The 5,662-nt window shown below is 49.5% G+C and overlaps 1 pseudogene; it reads left to right on the top strand.

Moving 5' to 3' along the window:
• The first annotated feature begins 1,072 nt into the window (after positions 1–1,072).
• Positions 1,073–1,191, top strand: LOC137656915 (5S ribosomal RNA; annotated as a pseudogene).
• Positions 1,192–5,662: the final 4,471 nt, after the last annotated feature.

Raw genomic sequence — 5,662 nt, 5'->3', positions numbered from 1 at the left:
AGACACCCTTCCATTCTTGAGAAGAGTTTGTTTGTGCCCAAGGACAGAGACATAGACAGCAGCTGTGCGGAGGAAGTCGACTTCCGTTTTCACTCCTCCAAGGCGCTTTCTTCCAGACCCTGCAGGGCTCCAGCGCCTCTTTCTTTCAGCCACGTCGGCCTAAGTTATCGGACCGGCTACGGCAACTGAGACAAGGTGTCCAATTGCAGTTCCCTCTTGTCAGGAACAGGTGGCACGGGAGGCTCTCCCGGGGGGGGCATAGTCCTAGAGGGAGCGGCAGAGTTCACGAACTCTAGGATTGGAACCCCCCCCCCCCCCCTTGCAGGTTTCACGCTGTGAGGATGCCTAAGGTTACTCATCCGGATGGCAGCTTCCCGATGCCCATTCCTGCACGATCTCTGTGATCAGCCAAGGATATCGCGCCTGCCATCTCTGTCAGCGAATTCAGTGTCTCTGAACCTCTATGCCATAGGGTCGGCAAGAGTTTGCCCGTTTGGGCAGAATGATCCATGCCTTAGGAGAAGGTCCTCCATAGGATCGTCGACGGCTTCACCCCCGGCTTCTTCAGTCGATCCTTTCTTGTAAGGAAGTATCTGAGACGGGAGTTCCGTAGTCGACCTCTCAGCCCTGATCAAGTTTGTCGAACAAACTTCGTCCAGCGTGGAACAGCAGAATCGATCAGACTGGTAACGAGGCGACAGGACTCCTTAGGCCCTGGATCGGAAGGACGGGTACTTTCAGTTTCCATTCCATCCATCTTCCAGGAAGCTCGTGGAATTCAGCCTAGACTACAGGTATTCCTGCTTAAGATGCAGTGTGGCGATCCCGCCGTGGCATCGCAGGTTTATTTCCCCAGAGAAACTCTCCCTGCTTTCCTCATGGCCGCTCAGGTGCAGGCTTCCGCCTCCTTCGCCTTTTGGAGGTATGGTCAACTCCGGTAGGCTCGGGTTCGACCTTCTTCAGCGCCGGGACAAGCTTCCGGATGCTTACCATGAGTGGGGGTTCATGGTATTTTGCTAGGAGCCTTCTCTTCTTCTGCCTCAACATCTGGAGTATCTAGCCATGATTTTGAGTCAACGGCCTTACCACGTTGGAAACCCCGCTTCTCGTCCGTCCAGTGAGGTTAAGCAACGTCGGTTCTGGTCAGTACTTGGATGGGTGACCGCCTGGGGACGCCAGATTCTGTTGCCACCTCCTCCGAGCCTTCCCTTCAGTTGACTGTGGCAAGGCTGAGGAGACTCGCGGTACCTGTTCTCAGTCAAGCAGAGCTTTCAGCCCTACCTTGGAACCTTTCCTAGTTCTCTTTTCCTCATTGACCCATCTAAGTTCCGAACGGTCGCCTCAGGATAAGTTCCCTGTGGGGCGGCCCAAGTTCCGGTGGTTTCAAAGCAACGATTAACCGGACTTTCTGGCCCCTATGGGACCAGCGGAACGATTAGACCTGCAATGGGTGTTGACCTATGGAACCTCTTGATGGGAGTGGATATTCTCGTTCTTTTCCCCACATTTTTTATGCTGTTCTCGGACTCGTCAAAGAAAAGGGGGGGGGGGGGGGCATGTTCCGGTCCAGGCCTATGGTCAGGACCTGAAGGATACCTCTCCATCATTCAGGCAGGCTTAAGGGCCGTAGTCTGGCCCCTCTACAGATCCTACAGCTCCTGCCGAGTCGCTCCGTGCGCGTCGACTTCATGGTTCTGGCGTGTTCTAACCAGCAGGGGACGCATTTTCACACCTTCACATCTTGCAGTAGAGATACCGGGATGATTTGAGATACTCTCAATACCACCATCGGCTCTCTCATTCTGGGCAGAGGAATGTTCTCTCCGACTATCCGAGCAGAGCCTCGTAGAGAGAGTGTACCTGGGGGTCTTTGGCCTTGAGTAACCAGCAAGTCCTGGTCTGGGGGACCTGATCGCGACAGCTTGGAACCTCAAGCTTCCGCTGTTCTTCCCCCCAGTCTCAGACCCCGAGACTCTGGCAAGATGCATTCCGTTGATGGTGGGACAACATCGACGCCTGCGTCTTCCCTCCTTTGTTGTCTGTTGAGAATGGGTCTCAACAAGACCAGGTTGTCTGTCAACCTTTCAATGGCCTGAGAGCTCCACTGGGGCTATGCGCAGAACGGTTTCCGGACCCTCTGCTTCCCCTGACGGAACTCCCGGGAGAGCTTCTCCCACGGCACAGGCTACTCAAACAACCACACTGCAAAATCTTTCACGAGCCTGGGCGTCGCTTCGGCTTCATGCCTGGAGACACTACGCCTCCTCCTCAAGAAGAGACAACCCGCTACAGTCGCGGGACGGAGGTCGCGTCATCTGCGATAGTCATCCACAGGGGTCTTCCAGGCGAAGTGGAGAGTCTTCGGTGGTTGGTGTCGTGGGAGATATACCTCTTCCCTTGAGGCCTCTTCTCCAGCAATAACGATCTTATTGCCTTTTGGCGGGAGGAAACTCCTTTCCGCTCTCGGCAATGAAGCCTGTCGCTCAGCCTTTCCCTGACCTTCAGGCTTAAAGGAATAACTTTTTCCTTCCCGCTGGACCTTTCCTCGCTCATGCGAAGCTGCGAACGTCCCTGCCCTAGTCGGAGTGAGACCTCCAACTTGGAGCATGGCTCGGACTTTTTAGTCCCTTAAGAGATCTTCTCAAGACCCTTTACGTCAGGCCCCTGATCGTATTCCGTCTTGGGGCTCCTGCTCACTCTGACCGCGGCCAGTGTGTAAGCAAACTTCTTGGTCTCGTACGACTCCGCCCTTTCTAAGGAATGGGGGAAGGCAACATTCAGGTTCGCTCCTGAGTTGTTGGCTAGACTCAGAATCTTGGGGTCCCGGCCCTTCGGTCCAATTCCTTCAAGATTTCGAGTCACCATTCTTTATCTGATGTCCCAAAACCTTCTCCTTCTTGCCAATAAAGGAATCGAGAGGTTAGCGCTGGGAACAGCTGCAGTTTGTCCTCAGTTGCAGCCGGTTTGCGAGCACAAGGACACGGGGAGAGTCACCAGTATACCTCTTTAGCTCAGACTCAAGGACATTCATCTCGACCTGACTCCAGACCCTCCCCCGTCACGTCGCCCTACAGCACGATGTCGGATACATCGCAACGTCCCTCGCCTTCGAGTAATACTACTCTGTGACGCAGGTGCTACAAGCTGGAGTCTGGAAGCGTCTAATGACCTTCTCAGCCCGCTTCCTGCAGGGCGTGACCCACAGGAGTTTCGATACGTTTTCTATCGCTCTGTGGTGGCTACACAACAGCTGGTCTAACCTCAGGCTCCTTTTTGGACAGGTAGCAGAAGGTTGAGGGCATTGTTATCAGGTTTTAGTCTGCATGAACGAAAGAAGTATGTCTGGGCCTTACTTCTTTCTTCATCATCCCCTCTACTGGGAAGCAGCATCCTGGTCTCTGCATAGCTGACCTCGAACCTCTGCAGGTAAACCATGCTTCCTTGTGTTCCGAGTATTGAGTCAATACTGTCGCGTCCCCCATACCCTGACGAGGTGGTATTGGGAACGTCCTAACCCAGAGTTCCTTCTGGAACTCCAGGTCAACTGCCTAGGACGGGTCACACTTCTTCCTTCACACACAAGCTTATGAGGCCACACGGTTCCTTGCGGAGCAAGGAACTTGTGAGGTGCAGGGACTCCTTTTCTCGAGTGCGACTCACTCGGATTCTGAGTCCCCGGGTAAAGCCAAAGCCAGTATGGCTGGGGACTTTCCACCCTACCTAAGGGGTAAGTCACCCAATGTAAATAGCGTGGTTTGTATTTCGGTTACGGAACAAATGACAAATTCGAAGATAATTTGTATTTTTCCTAACCATACAAACCTTAGCTATTTACACATATTTGCCCGCCAGCCCTGTCCCCCAAGACAAGTCCTACCTCTAAGTGAAAGTGAGCTTCACCGGTGTGTGAGGGGGGGAGGGGTAGCTAGCTACCACTCCCCTACCCACCCCGCTAACTAGCGTGGGGGTAATACACCCTCGTTAAATTCTAATGGCTCGCCATTTCAGCTACGCTAAAAGGTAAACCCAATGTAAATAGCTAAGGTTTGTATGGCTAGGGAAAATACAAATTATCTTCGAATTTGTCATTTTGGCCCAACTGTGAAAAATTATTTGGAAGAGAAGTGCCTCCCTCTGAAATGCCTGCTAGTATTGGACAATCCTCCTGCTCACCCTCCTGGCTTCCAGGAAGATATCCTAGCGGAGTATTCCTTCATCGTGGTTCTCTACCTTCTGCCTAACACCATCCTTATCCTCCAGCCCATGGACCAGAAAGTGATTTCAAACTTTAAGAAGCTCTATATGAAATATATCTTCAAGAGATGTTTTGAAATCAATGACAGCACAAACCTCACCTTGCATGAATTTTGGAAGGAGCCTTTGATATTGTGATATGCCTCAGACTCATCGATGTAGCTTGGCGGGAGGTTTTGAAGTGCCCTTTCAACTCGTCGCGAAAGAAGCTGTGGCCTGATGCTGTTCCTGCACGAGACTTGGAGGGCTTCCATGTAGGCCAAGCTGAAGCCTAAGCCAAAAAAGTTGACGATCCTGAACCTGTTGCTCAATCTGAGGTTGTGGAGATTGTTAGAATTGGGAGGTACATGGGTCTGGAAGTTGATGAGAATGACATTAATGAGCTTCTCGAGGAGCACCAAGAGGAGCTTATGACGGACAACCTAAAAGGAGTTAGAGGCCTTGCAACTGAACAAAGTTCAGGAACAGTTCTCTAGTAGGAAGGAGGAGGATGATGACCCTATGACAATGGCAGAAATTAAAGAGGCTCTAGCTGCCTACCATAAAATGGCAGCTCTTTTAGAAAAAAAGACATCCAGAAAATGTTCATACAGGTCATGCTCTTGAGTACATAAATAACGTTTGCTCGAGTCATTTCCGGAACATTTTAAGAAGTAGCAGAAACAAGCTTCCTTGGATACTGCAGTTATTTATGAAAGAGACCTTCGATACTAGTAGGCTAAGAGGAAGCTCAAAGTTATCCAAAAAACAGAGAAGAGGAAGTAATGACGAAAATTATCAAACTTAGAAAATTCAAAACATAAAGTAAAAAAGAACAATTAGAAAAAGCGCCCCCCCCCCCAAAAAAAAAAAGATTTACTTTAAGTTTTTCTTAAAGTTGTGTTAATATTTTCTGCTTTTTGTTAATGTGTTTTGTAAAGTTAAGTGTTAATGTTTTCTGCCACTTGTTAATGTTTAAAGTGAGCCCTCGCTACTTCGCGGTTCGACCATCGCGGATTCACCACTTTGCGGATTTTTTCATAACCCATATATATAAACATATCGCGGATTTTCCGGAAATTTCGAAAATACCGCAATATATGAAGACCCCAAATACGATATTTCGTTACCTGTAATTCCATTGTTACTGTAATTAGTAATATCTGCTCTTACTGATGGTTCATTGCATTACATATGACATATAATTCAGTACAGAAAGAAATAAAACACGAAAAGAGAATGTGATCATACGATAATTCAGTTTACAGTACGTAGTAAAATTAAATCGAACATGAAACGCAAATCAGATGCAGTCATACCGTATTAGAATGGTGTAAGGCTGCTGATGGCTACTACTGTACTACAAATGTAATGGATGTGCATCTTTTCCATGAATCTTTTGTATGTATACGTACGTAGTACTGCATCC

This window comes from Palaemon carinicauda, chromosome 17 (assembly GCF_036898095.1).
Source record: "Palaemon carinicauda isolate YSFRI2023 chromosome 17, ASM3689809v2, whole genome shotgun sequence".
NCBI lineage: Eukaryota > Metazoa > Arthropoda > Malacostraca > Decapoda > Palaemonidae > Palaemon > Palaemon carinicauda.
The sequence above is the reverse complement of the archived record's forward strand: the minus strand, read 5'-3'. Positions and strand labels throughout refer to the sequence as shown.